We start from the raw sequence: 22845 nt of genomic DNA, 5'->3' as shown, positions 1-22845 counted from the left end.
CACATTAAAACTTTATGGATGACTATAGGCTGTGCAGTATATTGTAAGGAGGCCTATGGAGAGTGCATTATGCCCCATGACTTTTGGCCCTGATGAGTATAATGGATGATTTTATACTATACATTAAAGAACAGCGGCAGAACATTGGGGATATATATCAGGATGAGTCCCAGAATAAGGGACATATAAACCAGGATGGAGAATGTATATACAGGTGCATCTCACTAAATTAGAATATCATCAAAAAGTAAATTTATTTTAGTTCTTCAATACAAAAAGTGAAGCTGATATATTATATAGAGTCATTACACACAGAGTGATCTATTTCACGTGTTTATTTCTGTTAATGTTGATGATTATGGCTTACAGCCATGCACAAAGCAAGGACCATAAAGGCAAAGTTGTGAGAGTTTGGTGTGGAAGATCCTGACTGGCTGCACAGAGCCTGGACTTCAACACCATCCAACACCTTTGGGATGAAGATTGCTGGTCAGGAGGACCACCCATCCAGCATCAGCTCTTCTGAAATAAGGGGCAAAAATTCCCACAAACGCTTCCAAAATCTTGTAGAAAGGGACCAACTCCAAATTAATGCCTAAGTATATAGAATGAGATGTTATATAATTCTGCACCCCTATATGTGTGTCCATATGGTGTATATGTATAATAACAATATAAGAAACACATTGGATTATAAGATGCTTCTGCACATATGTGGTCATGGGTGTGTTGGGGGGTCCTATTATTTCTAACAATTTGCTGTATCAGAATATTTACATACATTTATAAACCCTCCATAGACTTTATTACATATGATTATATTGGATCTCATTGGCTGAAGGGCACATTCTAGAATGTTGTGACATCACAGGATCGGCGCCATGGTGACCTCTGCCTGGACATTATGACATCATGAGGACTATATAAGCAGCCGCTCGCCCGGAACTCCTCTGAGGGTTGTAGTAGAAGTATTACAGTGAGTATACCTGTCTTACACTCCTGTCCGTCCTTATTATTCCCCATTTCCTACCTACATAAGTGTCTGATTTCTTATGACAAGCTTCCTCTCCTTCCAACTTCTCCCATCCCATACATTATTAATGAGAAAACCTTATATTTGTTAATTAGCTGGTAATGGAAATATTTACTATGGATACAATTGGTATTTAAGATTCGGCTATTTATAAGGAAACTTCTCTATTTCTCCAATTTAGGATTTGGCGTTTATTTGTATCGAGAGAAAATCAGAGAACAAATTATGTAAGTCCGAAATAAGAAAAGTCATGAATCAGAATAGTGACCGTAATGCTCCCTCTATACATATATATAATAATGAATTTCTGTGTCTGATGTCCGTTCTTTATTCACGGACAAATGCCCGGACCAATCAGGTCACTGCGATTACAACAATATCAAACTTTTATTTTTGTTTTATTTAAGTGGTGAAAAAAAAATTACTACAATATTAGCTTCAGTCTCCATTTTTGAATACCCGTAACATTATTATTTTTGGTGGATGGAGCTATGTGGGGCTTGTGGTTTTTTGCGTGGTGACATGATGTCTTTATTGATATTATTTTGGGGGAGTTACGACGCTTCGTTCGCTTCTTAGTACTTTTTTTGTGGAGTTGTAGCAATCAAAATCGCGCAATTTTCCCATTTTGATTTATTTTTTTGCTTTACACTTTTTACAGATTGGGTCAATTCATTTTATATTTTCATAGATCGGACTTTACTGAACACGGTGATACCAAATATGTGTATTTTTTTTTCTTTTGTTTATTATTAACTGGACTAAAGGGGGTGATGCTACGCATTGAAAAGAATCTATCACCAAGTTTTTCCTTCACCATCTAAAAGCATTAATTCCAGTGATGTGTCACTTACTGGGCTGCTGGCTGCAGTTTTAATAAAATCCCTGTTTTTTCTGCTGCAGATCTAGCAGTTATCTGAATGCTGAGCTCTATCTAGCCCCGCCCACATCATTGATTGGCTGCTTTCTGCGTGCACTGTGCATAGGCAGAAAGCTGCCAAACAGAAGTGGGTGCAGAGTTACACAGAGCTCATGAGTGTGGAGGACTACATGGCAGCAGATTTACTAGTCCTCTAGTGATAATCTCCTGCTGATAAAACACTGATTTTATTGAACCTACAGCAAGCAGCTCAGTGGGTGACATCTTGCTGGAATAAGGGTCTCTGACCCTGCATCAAGCTGCTCCAATATTAAATAGCAAAAAACCTGCTGACAGTTTCCCTTTAACAGAGTAATATAGTAAATGTAAAACTGTTGTCAAAGAAAGGACCTAGAATGGAGGGAGAAGGGGAGAACTTACCACATGTGTCATGGTCGCTATAATACTGCTGAACAGCTGAATAATTCCTGGCGTTTGTAGATTTCACTATCAGATCTATTCTCCATGTACAATAGGGAGGAGCGTATCACCTTCCTCAAAGAAGACATTCAGGAGAAGACAATCTTCCTGGAGAAGATAGAACAGATGATGTAAGTGCTGAGATTTATTGCGCTAATGAAAGCAAACGTTCTGGATGATAAATGATCAATATTCTCACAGTTTCTCCCCTCCCCCCACTGACTGACTGTGGGGTAATTACACTTTACCCCGAGTTACAAAGGAGCAGATCTTACAACTTTCCAGCCTTTACAGTCATTTTCCTCCAGCTGAAGTCCTAGATTCCTCTTTCATTGCCCCATAAAGTGTGATGCCAACAAAAGTGTCCCCCAAACACAGTATGATACCCCCATGGTGAACTCCTCCACATGCACAGTATAATGACCCTACTGTACCCCACCTCAACTGTCAAGGCAAAGTATGCTGACCCCAACACAGTATGATCCCCCAACTGTGACCCCCACACAGCCCTTCAAGCCCTCCATGCAGTATAATGGGCCTACATGCAGTATAATGGCCCCCACACTTTATAATGGCCTGCACTAGCCCTCAAAATAGTATAATAGCCTACAAACTGTATGACAGACCCCACAAAACCTTCAATTGCTTCCATATATTATAATACACCCCCCATAATCCTCCATATAGTATAATACACTCCCCATGGTCCTCCATAGAATATAATGCACCACCCAATGGTCCTCCATAGAATATAATGCACCTCCCATGGTCCTCTATAAAATATAATGCACCCACCATGATCCTCCATACAGTATAATGCACCCCCATGGTCCTCCATATAGTATAATGCACCCCATGGTCCTCCATACAGTATAATGCACTCCCATGGTCCTCCAGACAATATAATGCACTCCCCATAGTCCTCCATACAATATAATTCACCCCCATGGTCCTCCATACAATATAATGCACCCCATGGTCCTCCATACAATATAATGCACCCTCATGGTCCTCCATACAATGTAATGCATCCTCCATGGTCCTCCATACAATATAATGCACCCCCCAATGGTTCTCCATACAATATAATGCAACTGTTATGGTCCTCCATACAATAAAATGCACCCCCATGGTCTTCCACACAATATAATGCACCCCCATGGTCTTCCATACAATATGATGCACCCCCATGGTCCTCCATACAATATAATGCAACCCTCATGGTCTTCCATACCATACAATGCACCCCCCATGGTCTTCCATACAATATAATGCACCCCCATGGATCTCCATACAATATAATGCACCCCCATGGACCTCCATACAATATAATGCACCCCCATGGTCCTCCATACAATATAATGCCCTCCCTCATGGTCTTCCATACAATATAATGAACCCCCTTGGTCCTCCATACAGTATAATGCACCCCCAATGGTCCTCCATACAATATAATGCCCTCCCCCCATGGTCTTCCATACAATACAATGCACCTCCCGTGGTACTCCATGCAATGTAATGCACCCCACATGGTCATTTATACAATATAATGCACCCCTCATGGTCCTCCATACATTATAATGCACCCCCATGGTCCTCCATACAGTATAATACACTCCCCATGGTCCTCCATACAATATAATGCACCCCCTGTGGTCCTCCATACAATACAATGCACCCCCATACATTATGGCCACCAGTCACTGATTTAAAAAAATAAATACAATACTCACCTCTCCTCGTTCCACCCAATACTCTGGTCTGCTGAGTCTGTGGTGTGAAGCACCGCACATCTCAGAGCAGTGGGCGCTCTGTAATGACATCATCGCGCCCGCTACTCTGACCCGTCAGACTCCGAGGCAGAATGATGGGCGATAGGAGATGACAGTTGGTGCTTATTAAACTCTATGGAGAGGAAGAGGAGGATGGAGCAGCTAGAGGCAGACAGACATTCTGCTGCAAGTTCTCCTGAAACAACAGCTCCAGGTCTCCATAGAACTTTCTGAGCACCAATCGTCGTCTCCTATCTCAGTAAAGGGAACATTTGTGTTCACTAATTAGAGATTTTACCCGTGAATTAAGAATTTTGAGAATGAACGATTAGTTCAGGAGGAGAAAGAAGCAGATTTCTCTTTAATAAGATATATTACAAGTTTCTTATTTTCACATGTACTATTGATTCACGAGAAAAAATAAATAAAATGATGGTTACTCTAAATTGTGTGATTTAATATAATGGCTTAATATCTGAGATGGATTGGGAAGGCACCAATCAGAGGTGGACATAGCACTGGTGCAGCCTCTGTAGATGCACAGGGGTCCCAGAGCTAAGGGGGTCACTTTCATAAGAATGATGCATTATGATGAGCTATTGGATACAGAGGCCCAGATATTATTCCTGCACCGGGCACTTTTCTGTCTGTGTCCACTCCAGGCATCAATGCTCATCAAAAATCCTAATAACTACATTCATAGATTTAACAATTCTTACATTTAGTCCAGAGCTACACTGAGACTTGTAGTGCTGCCGATTCATCTTTACCTAATGGGTGATAGCTGAAGCCAATAACATTGCATAGAACATATTCATTGCAATTATAGCTGTAGGGGTTGGTCCCAACCTAGCCGGGGGTCCGACCGCTGGGTCCTCCAGCCATCCAGAGAACATTCTTCTGAAGTTAGGTGTATACATGAGGAATAACACTATTTCTGGCCATTAGATGACTTGTGTCCTTTATTTTTCACTAGTGTTCACCTCTCTCATGTTCAGTTGTCTCTGATCTAGAGAGCAGAGACTCACTGTTATGATGTCTCCTATGCAAAGCACACACATACAGAACGATTCCTCATAATTTTTCTCTACTTAACGCATGTTTAGAAGCAGCAGCAGTACTCAGCAGTCTAGCTGTGAATCCAGCTCTGTACTCAGCAGTCTAGCTGTGAATCCAGCTCTGTACTCAGCAGTCTAGCTGTGAATCCAGCTCTGTACTCAGCAGTCTAGCTGTGAATCCAGCTCTGTACTCAGCAGTCTAGCTGTGCATCCGGCTCTGTACTCAGCAGTCTAGCTGTGAATCCAGCTCTGTACTCAGCAGTCTAGCTGTGCATCCAGCTCTGTACTCAGCAGTCTAGCTGTGCATCCGGCTCTGTACTCAGCAGTCTAGCTGTGAATCCAGCTCTGTACTCAGCAGTCTAGCTGTGCATCCAGCTCTGTACTCAGCAGTCTAGCTGTGCATCCAGCTCTGTACTCAGCAGTCTAGCTGTGAATCCAGCTCTGTACTCAGCAGTCTAGCTGTGCATCCAGCTCTGTACTCAGCAGTCTAGCTGTGCATCCGGCTCTGTACTCAGCAGTCTAGCTGTGAATCCAGCTCTGTACTCAGCAGTCTAGCTGTGCATCCAGCTCTGTACTCAGCAGTCTAGCTGTGCATCCGGCTCTGTACTCAGCAGTCTAGCTGTGAATCCAGCTCTGTACTCAGCAGTCTAGCTGTGCATCCAGCTCTGTACTCAGCAGTCTAGCTGTGCATCCAGCTCTTGGATAAGTTAAGCTCCTATCTGGCTGCAGCACTATGTTTCTGTGTCTCTCGCTTCCTGTTTTCTCCCTCTGCCCTTCACCCTTCCTCCTCTACAGACTATAATAGGCATTGTAATCAGACACCGCACTGACCTGACCGGCTGTCTTGCTTTCACCAAGATAGATTTAACGTGTGTTTTTTTCTTCAGAGTAGACAGTGAGTTCAGGAGGCGGGGGGAGCAGAAGTGGCTCATAAGTGGAGACGGAAGCAGATTTCTCTAATAAAATAGATGACAAAGCTTCTTATATTTGCTTGTACTATTGAGTTTCTGACCATTTATTACAAGTTGATGTATCTTCCTTGTACGATAGTGATGACACCAGTGAGGATCCAGAGTCTGAAACACATGTGGAATTGGCGGACCTGATCTCGAAGAACATGGTGACTATGTAAGTGTAGAGAATTACTGCTCTCATAGAAGTAAACCTTCTAGATGACGCCATGATATAGATGTTTCCTTCTCCCCAATGTGTGATTCTCTGTATTCAGGACAGATAATATAAATCCTGTCTGCACGTGATAGATAGATGATAGATAGATAGATAATAGATAATAGATAGGTAATAGATAGATAATAGATAATAGATAGATGATAGATGATAGATAGATAATAGATAGATAATAGATAGATAATAGATAAATAGATAGATGATAGATAGATGATAGATAATAGATAGAGAATAGATAGATGATAGATAATAGATAATAGATAGATAATAGATAGATAGATAATAGATAGATAATAGATAGATAATAGATATGTGTCATATTTTATTACAAAGATGCCAAAGTGTTTTTTTAAGGGTTACAAACATTAGAGGAATTGTTATTTCACTTATTAAATACAAGTGAGAAAAAAAAGGAAATTGAGCAATTATCTTAAAGGGAATCTGTCACCTGAAAAAATGCTATTACCAGCAGATATGGGATTAATCGACAGGTTTATAGCTTTATGAACCTGCCCGGTGCCGGCACTTGGAGCCCCGCTGCTGGGAAGAAATGAGTTTTATTCCCACCGGCTTCCAGTCATAGAGGCGGTGCCGGTGGGGGATCAGTCACCGCTGTGTATAGAGAGAGGCGGCTGTAACTGAAAGCAATGACTGACAGCCGGCCCCAATCCTGAGCCAGTGTCAGTCAGTACAGGGACGGATACAGCCGGCACACTCTATTCACAGCGGTGACTGATCCAGCCGCTGCCGACCATCACTAGAGGCTGCTGGGGGAATAACGTTCATTTCCTCTCAGCAGTGGGACTCTCAGTGCCGGCACCGGGCAGGTTTAGGACACTATTAACCTGCAGATTAACTCCATATCTGCAGGTTAATAGCACTTTATCGGGTGACAGGTTCCTTTTAATGTGACTTCTGTAATAATATATATTTACTTCACAATCCAAGATTTCAGTCCAGCAAAGCAAAGATAATCCCATAAATCGTAATATTTATTCCACCATGGACAAAATATGATAATGATAAAGAATCCAGGAGATAAAGGGTTATTCCAGGAGATCGGTAATGACTTCTCAGTGCCCCAGACCCTCACTGATGAACAGTATTTTTACAGGGGGATACAATAGATTAGAGAATAAATAAAAGTATACGTTTTCCACCTGGGGGAACAATTTTTTTTACATGCATATATTTAGTTGCTAAACGCCATTTTTGTAATTTGGTTTCATTACACATTTTGCACCATTAGGCTTTTACCGGATCTGTTTCCTTGTACATTCTCAAATTTGGAGAAAAAAAAAAAATTCCCCATTGTCGCCATTTTCCGAGTCGTTTTTATCAATATATATGTACAAAAAAAAAAAAAGTCTTAATCACCCCCTCCCCCGCCTTTTCATATTAAAAAAAAAAGAATTACAAGAAAAACATTTGATATCATCGCATCAGTAAAAATCTGACCTATCAAGATATAAAATTATTTTAACCAGACGTAAAACATCAAAAAGAAAAAAGGCGAAACACGAGAATATCATTTTTTCGGTTGCTGTACGATGCATATGACGCGCCCCCTGGGCCGTGTGTGTAGGGGAATACCCGGAGCCGGGTCTCTGTGTAATGCTGGGGGTTGTAGTCTCCGTGGCGGCGACCCGGTCCCGTGGCTCAGGGTGGTCAAACCAGTGGCAGATCAGTTTCTTTGGTTTTGTAATCTCTAAATGTCCGACTACGCCACCCGTGGATTGCGGTCACTGAGAACCGCCGCTGCAGGGCAGATCACTGAGGCTGATGTTGTATGTGCAGCAGGGGGTAGTATAACTCCCCACGGGAGGAGTATAGCCTCAGGGCAGTGAGCGCAGATAGTAGGGGTGATGGTGCGCGGGAGCAACAGTAATGACTCAGAGTCCAGTGATGCAGTCCAGGGTCTTTACTCACAGTTTTAGACTACAAGCCACTTCTGCGCAGGTAATGGCTGCCCACGTCGTCCTGTGCTCACCAGGTGAGGGGCTCGGCCAACTCCCAGGTACTTTTGGAGTGCTTGTCAGGACCCCTTCGTGTGTCCTTTCTCTGGCCTGTCGTACCCCTCAATTGACCACGTTTCTGTCCTGCTGCCTCGGGCCATGGCGGGCAAACGTTTGTTCCATTTCCCTGGGTCCTATGTGGTGCTTTCCTAACGGGTGTAGTTAGGGGCCGTACATGTACAATGCCACGGCCTCCGGTTACTAGCTGAGGGTAGTTGCTCTCCTCCACTAGATGAGGGATCCGGTTCCCTTTTCTTGGCCTGACCCCCTTACTCTGGTAGCGGCGGGCGTGCGGTGGCGGCTAGCCGGTCCGCACCCCTGGGGTCCCTTCGGTCTTCTCCTAGAGCTTCCTCCATTCCTCTCCTCTCCGTTCCTCTCCTCCAGGACCAGGCCTTGAGACTTGGCCTGCCTGCGGAGCAGAGCCCATGCAGAGCCTCTGCTCCCTCCCACTCTCTACTTCTTTCTCCTTCTCTTTCTCTTCTCTTTCTCCCTGACTCTAAGATGGTGCCCACCATATATACTCCTCTATACAGTGCACCCTGGATCTACTCTCCCCACCCACAGACTACTGGGTTCCCCCTTTCTAGGTGTTCCCTCCCCCCACTCCAGCCAGGGACAGGGACAGTTATGCTCACACCCGGGAGCATTGTCGCCCTGCCCCCCGGAAATGTGGTGTAGTGCATGTGGGTGTTAGGGTCCTGAGCCACACTCCATCCTTACCTGGAAGTGAGATATCACACCTCTGGGTGAGATGCAATACCTCTGTAGCGACCGAACCCTCGGGGCGCTACACATAGAAAATGCAGTAAGAATAAATTGAAATGTCGTTTGTGCACCAAAATGGTATCAATAAAAAAGAAAGCTCCGGTCTACAGCTACAGGGCTCAGAAAATGGGGCCACAAAACATTTATTATTTACAAAGTTTTACATAATTATTAAACATTAAATCCTAAAATAAATCTTATAAGTTTGCGGTCACTGTATTTGAACTGACCTACAGAATAATACCGCCCTAAAGAATAATACCGCCCTAAAGAGTAACACCGCCCTACAGAGTAACACCGCCCTACAGAGTAACACCGCCCTACAGAGTAACACCGCCCTAAAGAGTAATACCGCCCTAAAGAGTAACACCGCCCTAAAGAGTAATACCGCCCTAAAGAGTAACACCGCCCTAAAGAGTAATACCGCCCTAAAGAGTAATACCGCCCTTAAAAGTAGTACCGTCCTACAGAGTAATACCACCCTACACAATAATACCGCTTTAAAGTGTAATACCGCCCTACAGAATAATTCCTCCCTAAAGAGTAACACCGCCCTAAAGAGTAACACCGCCCTACAGAATAATACCGGCCTACAGAATAATACCGGCCTACAGAGTAATACCGCCCTTAAAAGTAGTACCGTCCTACAGAGTAATACCACCCTACACAATAATACCGCTTTAAAGTGTAATACCGCCCTACAGAATAATTCCACCCTAAAGAGTAACACCGCCCTAAAGAGTAATACCGCCCTAAAGAGTAATACCGCCCTACAGAATAATACCGCCCTACAGAATAATTCCACCCTAAAGAGTAACACCGCCCTAAAGAGTAATACCGCCCTAAAGAGTAACACCGCCCTACAGAATAATACCGCCCTACAGAATAATTCCGCCCTAAAGAATAATACCGGCCTAAAGAATAATACCGCCCTACAGAATAATACCGCCCTACAGAATAATACCGGCCTACAGAGTAATACCGCCCTACAGAGTAATACCGCCCTAGAGAATAATATCGCCAGGCCATTTTCCTGTTTTCAGTACATTGTATGGTAAAGTGATTGGTGTAATTCAAAAATACAACTCAACATGCAAAAAATCAAGTCCTCAAATGATTATGTAGACCAAAAAATAAAAGGACATGGCTCCTGGAAGACTAGAAGTAAGAAATGAAGGTTCAAAAAAGGAAAATTTCCTAGTCATTATATCATTAAATAAGTCTGGGATCGACGTATATTAAAAGTAAATAATTCGGGCAGTTGGACCATAAGGTCTATCTATGCCGCCAACCTTATAGGTTTCTTCTGTCCATGTACAGTGATACAGTGAGCGCCCTCCAGTGGTAGCTCCACATAGACAAAATTGTATCATTTGCGAGACAGATGGAAAATGTTGGCAAAGTATTTTGAATGGAGGCGAAAAGGCAGAATTTGTTCACTAATTCTCTTCATATTGCTGATATTTCTACCTTTACATATGAGATGATGATATATGTTCCATGTACCACAGATGGGAACTGTTAGCAGACAAAATAGAAATGGAAGAGAAAGAACTGTGCAGGATGGAAAAATCTTTGTAAGTGCCTTTTTTTTTCCAGGTAGAGATGATATAAAACCTTTCTGCACACACTATGTACCTGTCTACACTGATGGTTGTCATTCAGGGTGTGAAAGTCATGTCTCAGTCTAGGAGGTTTATAGGACACATGATTCAGATGGATTGTATTTATCGGACCCTGTAATATGGGCACCAGGAGAAATACAACATGAGCCAGCATTTTCCTTTGGCTCCTTTAGAAAAACACGATATATAATTATAAGTATGTATACTTTCTATAGCATAGCCCCTGTCTAGGATCCTGTATTTGGGGAAGCTGTCTCAGGAGGTCAGCACATACCCAATCTGTATCCTCATAGATATGGCTGAATAGTGGAGCAGAGAGCCGTCAGCTCCCCGCACCACCACACAGCCTGTGCTCTCTGCACTGTCTCAGGAGGTCGGCACATGTTTAATCTGTATCCTCATAGATATGGTTGAATAGTGGAGCAGAGAGCCGTCAGCTCCCCGCACCATCACAGAGCCTGTGCTCTCTGCACTGTCTCAGGAGGTCGGCACATGTTTAATCTGTATCCTCATAGATATGGTGGAATAGTGGAGCAGAGAACCATCAGCTCCCTGCACCATCACACAGCCTGTGCTCTCTGCACTGTCTCAGGAGGTCAGCACATGTTTAATCTGTATCCTCATAGATATGGTTGAATAGTGGAGCAGAGAGCCGTCAGCTCCCTGCACCATCACACAGCCTGTGCTCTCTGCGCTGTCTCAGGAGGTCAGCACATGTTTAATCTGTATCCTCATAGATATGGTTGAATAGTGGAGCAGAGAGCCGTCAGCTCCCTGCACCATCACACAGCCTGTGCGCTCTGCACTGTCTCAGGAGGTCGGCACATGTTTAATCTGTGTCCTCATAGATATGGTTGAATAGTGGAGCAGAGAGCCGTCAGCTCCCCGCACCATCACACAGCCTGTGCTCTCTGCACTGTCTCAGGAGGTCGGCACATGTTTAATCTGTATCCTCATAGATATGGTTGAATAGTGGAGCAGAGAGCCGTCAGCTCCCCGCACCATCACACAGCTTGTGCTCTCTGTACTGTCTCAGGAGGTCGGCACATGTTTAATCTGTATCCTCATAGATATGGTTGAATAGTGGAGCAGAGAGCCGTCAGCTCCCTGCACCACCACACAGCCTGTGCTCTCTGTACTGTCTCAGGAGGTCGGCACATGTTTAATCTGTATCCTCATAGATATGGTTGAATAGTGGAGCAGAGAGCCGTCAGCTCCCTACACCACCACACAGCCTGTGCTCTCTGCACTGTCTCAGGTCTGGTGCAGCAGACACAGTGATGTCTCTAGATTACGCCTGTAACGTCCAGCCACACAGTATAGATCAGAGCAGCCTGTAGATTCATGCTCATCATGGGAACAATGCTTTGTGAGATTTTTTGTTTTTAGCTATTGCACTATTCTGTGTGTTTTGAGGTTGGGCACTGGTGAGGGCTTTATTATGCATTGGGCTGAGTGTGGAGGAGTATCTTGGGGCATTATACTGTGGGGCATCATTCTGCGAGATGAAAGCCTTGGGGCAGCATACTGTATGTGGATGCAAATTTTGGGGCGTCATGAGTAGGGGCATCATAATGTGTGTGCTGTAGGTATTATCCTTTGGGTGGGAATGCAGCACTGGATCATTATACTGTATGGGGGAGCATCATGGCGTGTCATCACTGGACCATCATACTGTATGGGGGAGCATCGTGGGGTGTAATCACTGGACCATCATACTGTATGGAGGAGCATCGCGGGGTGTAATCACTGGGCCATCATACTGTATGGGGGAGCATCGTGGGGTGTAATCACTGGGCCATCATACTGTTTGGAGGAGCATCGCGGGGTGTAATCACTGGACCATCATTCTATATAGAGTAGCATCGTGGGGTGTCATCACTGGGCCATCAAACTGTATGGAGGAGCATCGCGGGGTGTAATCACTGGGCCATCATACTATATAGAGGAGCATCGTGGGGTGTCTTCACTGGGCCATCAAACTGTATGGGGGAACATCGCGGGGTGTAATCACTGGGCCATCATACTATATAGAGGAGCATCGCGGGGTGTCATCACTGGACCATCATACTGTATGGGGGAGCTTCGTGGGGTGTAATCACTGGACCATCATACTGTATGGAGGAGCATCGCGGGGTGTAATCACTGGGCCATCATACTGTATGGGGGAGCATCGTGGGGTGTAATCACTGGGCCATCATACTGTTTGGAGGAGCATCGCGGGGTGTAATCACTGGACCATCATACTATATAGAGTAGCATCGTGGGGTGTCATCACTGGGTCATCATACTGTATGGAGGAGCATCGCGGGGTGTAATCACTGGGCCATCATACTGTATGGGGGAGCATCGTGGGGTGTCGTCACTGGGCCATCATACTGTATGGGGGAGCATTGAGGGGTGTAATCACTTGGCCATCATACTGTATGGAGGAGCATCGTGGGGTGTAATCACTGGGCCATCATACTGTATGGAAGAGCATCGCGGGGTGTAATCACTGGGCCATCATACTGTATGGGGGAGCATTGTGGGGTGCCATCACTGGGCCATCATACTGTATGGGGGAGCATCGCGGGGTGTAATCACTGGGCCATCAAACTGTATGGGGGAGCATCGTGGGGTGTAATCACTTGGCCATCATACTGTATGGAAGAGCATCGTGGGGTGCAATCACTGGGCCATCATACTGTATGGGGGAGCATCGCGGTGTGTCATCACTGGGCTACCATACTGTATGGGGGAGCATCGCGGGGTGTCATCAGTGGGTCATCATATTGTATGGGGGAGCATCGTGGGGTGTAATTACTGGACCATCATACTGTATGGGGGAGCATTGTGGGGTGTAATCACTGGACCATCATACTGTATGGGGGAGCATCGCGGGGTGTCATCACTTGGCCATCATACTGTATGGAAGAGCATCGTGGGGTGTAATCACTGGGCCATCATACTGTATGTGGTAGCATCGCAGGGTGTCATCACTGGGTCATCATATTGTATGGGGGAGCATCGTGGGGTGTAATCACTGGGCCATCATACTGTATGGGGGAGCATCGTGGGGTGTCATCACTGGGCCATCATACTGTATGGGGGAGCATCGTGGGGTGTAATCACTGGGTCATCATACTGTATGGGGGAGCATCGTGGGGTGTAATCACTGGGCCATCATACTGTATGGGGGAGCATCGTGGGGTGTAATCACTGGACCATCATACTGTATGGGGGAGCATCGTGGGGTGTCATCACTGGGCCATCATACTGTATGGGGGAGCATCGTGGGGTGTAATCACTGGGCCATCATACTGTATGGGGGAGCATCGTGGGGTGTAATCACTGGGCCATCATACTGTATGGGGGAGCATCGTGGGGTGTAATCACTGGGCTATCATACTGTATGGGGGAGCATCGTGGGGTGTAATCACTGGGCCATCATACTATATGGGGGAGCATCGTGGGGTGTCATCACTGGGTCATCATACTGTATGGGGGAGCATCGTGGGGTGTAATCACTGGGCCATCATACTGTATGGGGGAGCATCGTGGGGTGTAATCACTGGGCTATCATACTGTATGGGGGAGCATCGTGGGGTGTAATCACTGGGTCATCATACTGTATGGGGGAGCATCGTGGGGTGTAATCACTGGGTCATCATACTGTATGGGGGAGCATCGTGGGGTGTCATCACTGGGTCATCATACTGTATGGGGGAGCATCGTGGGGTGTAATCACTGGGTCATCATACTGTATGGGGGAGCATTGTGGGGTGTAATCACTGGGCCATCATACTGTATGGGGGAGCATCGTGGGGTGTAATCACTGGGTCATCATACTGTATGGGGGAGCATCGTGGGGTGTAATCACTGGACCATCATACTGTATGGGGGAGCATTGTGGGGTGTAATCACTGGGCCATCATACTGTATGGGGGAGCATCGTGGGGTGTAATCACTGGGTCATCATACTGTATGGGGGAGCATCGTGGGGTGTCATCACTGGGTCATCATACTGTATGGGGGAGCATCGTGGGGTGTAATCACTGGGTCATCATACTGTATGGGGGAGCATCGCTGGGTGTCATACTACGGGAATATATAGTGTGGAGGTGAGTCACATACGGGGGTATTCTACTGTGATAGACCACTCAGTGCCCTTCACAACACATCACCTTCTTTTCTGTCGGTCACAGTTTGGTGTACGATGTAGGAATGTGATACTATAAGAGCACCGGACCCCACATGTAATCACAAGTGCAGATGAAATAGAAAGTAATTGCTGAAAACCATTCTTATTCCTTCTAAAAGTGCAATTTAACCCCTTAATGACTTGACTAATTTTAACTTTAAGAAACAGTTACTTTTGTTAATAGCACAAAAAACTGCATCGGAGTTATATTAAAAAAGAAAAACTAAGGTCCTGATACATCAAGTCTTGATGAGGGGACGTAGTGGCGTCAGACTCTCCTGATCCATGAGGGGGTGTCTCGCTCGTCATGAATCAATGAATCAGGAGCATCTGACGAGTGGCGAGCACCTCTGTGCGCCACGCCAGAAATCTTACTCCAGTCTTAGTCTGGAGTAGGGAATGCCACAGCATGTCATGTATTAGATGAGCAGTGGTGTGACGCCCCTGCTGCACCCCTGTTCTGTCACAGCTATGCCCATTTTGACGGAACTGGGAGAAACTGATGTGAAAACGCCAAAAGTTGCAAAATTTTGTGCAACTCCAAGTTGTGCCATAATGTTGTGACTTTTCAATTCAATTTATGCCAGAATTCTGGTTAAATTACTTTAATACATTTGGGCCTTGGACTGTATCAAAAACTAAAGGGTCCAGTAAAAAAACACATTATTTAACCCTTCATCATCCTGAGCTGAGAACGAAGCTGCAGGGAGAGGAAGCTGTTATTAGAGAGTGGCGCCCCCTGCAGTCACAATACATCCTAAGTGGTGCGATCGCCCCGATATGTCACCTTTGTCGGATCATTGCGGGTCTGAGGTCGCTGTGATACATTCGCTGTTGTGAAATCTTTGTCACTAATTTTCTTTTCTTCACTTCTCCTAAAGATGGATCCACAAAATCCTGACTACTCCATGGACTTTCATTCCTGATAGGTTTCCAAAACCTGTCTGGCGTCCGACCCTTGGATCCATCGAGTACGTATGTTATTTCTGGACATATAATACTATCTGACCCGCCTGATACATTATACAAGGTTGTGTTTTCTCTGACCCGCTGGTGGAGGACAGTATTTGTAGTGACCCTGGTATTTATTGCTCTCGCCTAACACATAGGATGATCTCTGTTTCATGTCCTATAGGGAGGAGACCCCAGAAGAGATAATGGAGGACGCGGTCAACGAGAAGATCGCAGTTCCGTAAGTGCAGATATTTACTGTTAATAGAAGATATAGATGTGTACCTATAATAGAAATGGAACGTAGCTGCAACATCACTTATTCTCATTCCTCCCATATCAGTCACATTAATGTGGTTTTCCAATATAAAACAATTGACCAAAGATGGTAAATGGCACAAGGACAGCGATTAGCTGCAGCGGTCACATTCATTGCTGCAGTACAGGATTTAGCATGTGACAATGTCTCTTTTAGTATTTTACACCATTTTGTCCATTTTAGTCCAACTAAACAAATCCTTCTGATAGTGTTGCTGTCTCAGTGTTTGGCTATGGGGAGGTCATGTTTGGGCGGTCAGTGATGGGGGTCTGTACTCAGACCGCACTCCATGGACATCTGAACCAAGCATTAATGTATGTAGGCCCTGTGACCCCCGATCTGCACAGGTGTAACAGTCAGGGTCAGCTAATCAGTGGGATCTCCATCTGGATCCGGACGTCTGCTTCCCTGGAATTGGGGGCAGATCCTAACGATTGGTCATCAGTATTTTAATCCTGGGAGACCCCTTTATCTGTGTGATGGAGGAAATGGACATATTGTGCTAAGAAAGTATTTGGGTTGGAGTGAGAAACTGGGGAATTTCCTCTGTCCGCCACACTCCTGAGAAGGAACCTTTACAGATCCTAATCCCCCGTTACTGCACATTTCCATGACATGATATATGTTTCATGTATTGTAGGAAGAAGACCAATATCAAAGGGAAGAAGAAGACCATCAGGAGCAGGTAAGAGCTCAGAATAGATCCATTGCCTCCTTATTCTCCCCTTGTGTAGTAAAGTTAGTGATATTAACCCCTCCACGTCTTTATACCACAGGGAAACTTTAATTAATAGGAAATCTCTTTTCTGCTCTCTAAACCTGGGCTGCGTCTTATAGTAATGTGCGGCCTATAGTTCTACCTCCTGCCCGAGCTCAAGTCTGGGATAGTAATTACTAGAGGTAAAAGCCTTCTCCTGGGACTAGAAAGTTCATGTCCTATCCCTAGAATAGACAAGCATTGTCTAACCCCTTCTGGACATGGCAAGTTTCCGTTTTTTTGCGTTTTTGTATTTTCCTCCCCTTCCTCCAAGAGCCATAACTTTTTTCTGTCCACATAGACGTATGAGGGCATGAGTTTTTGCAGGACGAGTTGTACTTTTGAATGACACCATTTATTTTACCACAACGGACTGGCTGGGTTTCTCCGTGATGATGGGCAAAGAGGTCTTCATCTGCATCCTGCGATCACTTTATATCGGAGCGTATTATGATGCCCCAATGCCGACGCAATATTAATGCCGCTGTCAGAGTTTGACCATGGTATTTAACAGGTTAACAGCCTAGGCTGTTATAGGTAGGTTCTGGCTGTGTGTCACAGCCATTATTTGTTGGTCATGGGGCGAGCTCACCCCAAGAGCCCGCTCCATACTCCTGCTACCGACTTGCAACCTACATGTATAGTGGATGTCAGTGAAGAGTTAATCGATGGCGGTTTTATTCACTTGAATGGTACGAGCTGAAGTACCGGGCATTTTAATTCATTCAGATGGTGACCAGGACAGACTATAAACTGTGCTACTTGCCTACTATCCCAGAAGATCAGTAGATCCGCTCACATTTCATGAGTATTCTGGACATATTTGTAGAGTAAGCAAGTGCACTCAGTATTATGAGATCTCTGGAAATGGAGGATGTAGAGTAAGCGAGTGCACTCAGTATCATGAGATCTCTGGAAATGGAGGATGTAGAGTAAGCGAGTGCACTCAGTATCATGGGATCTCTGAGAATGGAGAATGTAAAGTGAGCGAGTGCACTCAATATCATGGGATCTCTGAGAATGGAAGATGTAGAGTTAGTGAGTGCACTCAATATCATGGGATCTCTGGGAATGGAGGCTGTAGAGTAAGTGAGTGCACTCAATATCATGGGATTTCTGGGAATGGAGGATGTAGAGTTAGCGAGCGCACACAATATCATGGGATCTCTGAAAATGGAGGATGTAGAGTAAGCGAGTATACTCGGTATCATGGGATCTCTGGGAATTGAGGATGTAGAGTTAGCGAGTGCACTCAATATCATGGGATCTCTGAGAATGGAAGATGTAGAATTAGCGAGTGCACTCAATATCATGGGATCTCTGAGAATGGAGGATGTAGAGTTAGTGAGTGCACTCAATATCATGGGATCTCTGGGAATGGAGGATGTAGAGTAAGCGAGTGCACTCAATATCATGGGATCTCTGGGAATGGAGGATGTAGAGTTAGCGAGTGCACTCAATATCATGGGATCTCTGAGAATGGAGGATGTAGAGTTAGTGAGTGCACTCAATATCATGGGATCTCTGGAAATAGAGGATGTAGAGTAAGCGAGTGCACTCAATATCACGGGATCTCTGGGAATTGGAGGATGTAGAGTAAGCGAGTGCACTCAATATCATGGGATCTCTGGGAATGGAGGATGTAGAGTTAACGAGTGCACTCAATATCATGGGATCTCTGGGAATGGAGGATGTAGAGTAAGCGAGTGCACTCAGTATCATGGGTCTCTGAGAATGGAGAATGTAAAGTCAGCGAGTGCACTCAATATCATGGGATCTCTGAGAATGGAAGATGTAGAGTTAGTGAGTGCACTCAATATCATGGGATCTCTGGGAATGGAGGCTGTAGAGTAAGTGAGTGCACTCAATATCATGGGATCTCTGGGAATGGAGGATGTAGAGTTAGTGAGTGCACTCAATATCATATCATGGGATCTCTGAAAATGGAGGATGTAGAGTAAGCGAGTATACTCGGTATCATGGGATCTCTGGGAATTGAGGATGTAGAGTTAGCGAGTGCACTCAATATCATGGGATCTCTGAGAATGGAAGATGTAGAGTTAGCGAGTGCACTCAATATCATGGTATCTCTGAGAATGGAGGATGTAGAGTTAGTGAGTGCACTCAATATCATGGGATCTCTGGAAATAGAGGATGTAGAGTAAGCGAGTGCACTCAATATCACGGGATCTCTGGGAATTGGAGGATGTAGAGTAAGCGAGTACACTCAATATCATGGGATCTCTGGGAATGGAGGATGTAGAGTTAGCGAGTGCACTCAATATCATGGGATCTCTGGGAATGGAGGATGTAGAGTAAGCGAGTGCACTCAATATCATGGGATCTCTGGGAATGGATGATGTAGAGTAAGCGAGTGCACTCAATATCATGGGATCTCTGGAAATGGAGGATGTAGAGTAAGCCAGTGCACTCAATATTATTGGATCTCTGGGAATGGAGGATGTAGAGTAAGCGAGTGCACTCAATATCATGGGATCTCTGGGAATGGATGATGTAGAGTAAGCGAGTGCACTCAATATCATGGGATCTCTGGAAATGGAGGATGTAGAGTAAGCGAGTATACTCGGTATCATGGGATCTCTGGGAATGGAGGCTGTAGAGTAAGCGAGTGCACTCAATATCAGGGGATCTCTGGAAATGGAGGATGTAGAGTAAGCGAGTGCACTCAATATCAGGGGATCTCTGGGAATGGAGGCTGTAGAGTAAGCGAGTGCACTCAATATCATGGGATCTCTGGGAATGGAGGATGTAGAGTAAGCGAGTATACTCGGTATCATGGGATCTCTGGGAATGGAGGATATAGAGTAAGCGAGTGCACTCAACATCATGGGATCTCTGGGAATGGAAGATGTAGAGTAAGCGAGTGCACTCAATATCATGGGATCTCTGGGAATGGAGGCTGTAGAGTAAGTGAGTATACTCGGTATCACGGGATCTCTGGGAATAGAGGATGTAGAGTTAGCGAGTGCACTCAATATCATGGGATCTCTGGGAATGGAGGATGTAGAGTAAGCGAGTGCACTCAATATTATGGGATCTCTGGGAATGGAGGATGTAGAGTAAGTGAGTGAACTCAATATCATGGGATCTCTGGGAATGGAGGATGTAGAGTAAGCGAGTGCACTCAATATTATGGGATCTCTGGGAATGGAGGATGTAGAGTAAGTGAGTGCACTCAATATCATGGGATCTCTGGGAATGGAGGATGTAGAGTAAGCGAGTGCACTCAATATTATGGGATCTCTGGGAATGGAGGATGTAGAGTAAGCGAGTGCACTCAATATTATGGGATCTCTGGGAATGGAGGATGTAGAGTAAGCGAGTGCACTCAATATCATGGGATCTCTGGGAATAGAGGATGTAGAGTAAGCGAGTGCACTCAATATTATGGGATCTCTGGGAATAGAGGATGCTTTTCTTAACACTGATATTTCTTTGTTTCTATCTTTCTTTTAGGCTTCTATCCTTCTTGTCCTATTTCTGCTGCAGAATGTAAAGCAGTGAGTATACAAGATCCATTCCGTACATGTCACCCCCAGGGCTCACCGTCATTCTATAATATGTTGCCTCTCCTTTTAACATTGAAATTTCCAGTGCGCTAAACATTTACTAACTTATTACTGACTATTATCATTCATGGTAGTCAATCTGGATCTGAAACAGTTTTCTATGTCTGCTGTTCTTTGTCTGCATTTGGGCATTTAACACATCATTCCCCCAATGACAATGTTTTACACAAAGCTCCAGATCTGTATAGTTATTGTTAATATACACTCAGCCCAACAGGAGATTTATTTTTCGCATCCTTTTGCGTTTTTTTTAATTCTCCTTCACCCCCCATGTGTATCCAGCTTAACAGGGCTGAGCGGCCGTCCTATTCTTCAAACGTGTAATTTTCCAGCAGCACACGGCTTCTCCTTGGTGCCATTTACACTTAGGGGTGTGCTCACTTTTATGATATATTGTAGGTACTCAGGATAGTTCATCAATATCTTGTGACTGAAATGTGCTTTAACATTATTGTTTGTTATATCTCCACTCTATATAGGAAAACCACCTTTTACCACCTGGCAGCAAAACCACCTTTTACCACCTGGCAACAATACCACCTTTAAACACCTGGCAACAATACCACCTTTAAACACCTGGCAGCAATACCACCTTTAAACACCTGGCAGCAATACCATCTTTAACCACCTGGCAGCAATACCATCTTTAACCACCTGGCAGCAATACCATCTTTAACCACCTGGCAGCAATACCATCTTTAACCACCTGGCAGCAAAACCACCTTTAACCACCTGACTTCAACACCATCTTTAACCACCTGGCAGCAAAACCACCTTTAACCACCTCGTAGCAAAACCATCTTTAACCACCTGGCAGCAATACCACCTTTAACCACCTGGCAGCAAAATCATCTTTAACCACCTGGCAGCAATACCACCTTTAACCACCTGGCAGCAAAATCATCTTTAACCACCTGGCAGCAATACCATCTTTAACCACCTGGAAGCAAAACCATCTTTAACCACCTGGCAGCAATACCATCTTTAACCACCTGGCAGCAAAACCATCTTTAACCACCTGGCAGCAAAACCATCTTTAACCACCTGGCAGCAAAACCATCTTTAACCACCTGGCAGCAATACCATCTTTTACCACCTGGCAACAATACCATCTTTAACCACCTGGCAGCAATACCATCTTTAACCACCTGGCAGCAAAACCATCTTTAACCACCTGGAAGCAAAACCATCTTTTACCACCTGGCAGCAAAACCATCTTTAACCACCTGGCAGCAAAACCATCTTTAACCACCTGGCAGCAAAACCATCTTTAACCACCTGGCAGCAATACCATCTTTTACCACCTGGCAACAATACCATCTTTTACCACCTGGCAGCAATACCATCTTTAACCACCTGGAAGCAATACCATCTTTTACCACCTGGCAGCAATACCATCTTTAACCACCTGGCAGCAAAACCATCTTTAACCACCTGGCAGCAAAACCATCTTTAACCACCTGGCAGCAAAACCATCTTTAACCACCTGGCAGCAATACCATCTTTTACCACCTGGCAACAATACCATCTTTAACCACCTGGCAGCAATACCATCTTTAACCACCTGGCAGCAAAACCATCTTTAACCACCTGGAAGCAAAACCATCTTTTACCACCTGGCAGCAAAACCATCTTTAACCACCTGGCAGCAAAACCATCTTTAACCACCTGGCAGCAAAACCATCTTTAACCACCTGGCAGCAATACCATCTTTTACCACCTGGCAACAATACCATCTTTTACCACCTGGCAGCAATACCATCTTTAACCACCTGGAAGCAATACCATCTTTTACCACCTGGCAGCAATACCATCTTTAACCACCTGGCAGCAAAACCATCTTTAACCACCTGGCAGCAAAACCATCTTTAACCACCTGGCAGCAATACCATCTCTAACCACCTTTTACCACTTGGCAGCAAAATTTGTACAACACCTGAATAAATGGTTTAGGTCTCTACCTTTCCTTCCTCTGTAATTTCACTTCATTTCCTGACCCCTTTTTGTTTTCATGCTGCTCTCCAGACTGGGCAACTCCCTGTGCTTTCTTTTCTAATCCCACAACCAGAGCTGGCACTGCCCGGCTCCATTGTGCAGCTCTGCCTTCTGCCCGCCCAGTACACAGCATTGGCTGTTAGTATTCTGCCCCAGCGCTGACCTCATTCATTTTATCATTGGTGCTGACTGAGCATTGATCCTGTGCTTTTATCTGTGGCAGTGCAGCACCGATCACCACACCACATCCACAAT

At 44.9% G+C, this 22845-nt stretch overlaps 1 long non-coding RNA gene across 1 annotated transcript; it reads right to left on the bottom strand.

Annotated features, from left to right (window-relative positions):
• Positions 1 to 485: 485 nt before the first annotated feature.
• LOC141164173 (uncharacterized) lies at positions 486 to 22643 on the bottom strand. The gene is made up of 3 exons (XR_012250861.1): positions 22557 to 22643; positions 2334 to 2480; positions 486 to 595 (listed from the first exon to the last, which is right to left on the bottom strand). It is a non-coding gene; the product is annotated as an uncharacterized lncRNA (long non-coding RNA).
• Between the last annotated feature and the right edge of the window lie 202 nt (positions 22644 to 22845).

The sequence above is a fragment of the Phyllobates terribilis genome, unplaced genomic scaffold (assembly GCF_046119375.1).
Source record: "Phyllobates terribilis strain yellow unplaced genomic scaffold, ASM4611937v1 Scaffold_10__3_contigs__length_209671492, whole genome shotgun sequence".
Classification (NCBI taxonomy): domain Eukaryota; kingdom Metazoa; phylum Chordata; class Amphibia; order Anura; family Dendrobatidae; genus Phyllobates; species Phyllobates terribilis.
This window is presented reverse-complemented; position numbering and strand designations above follow the sequence as displayed.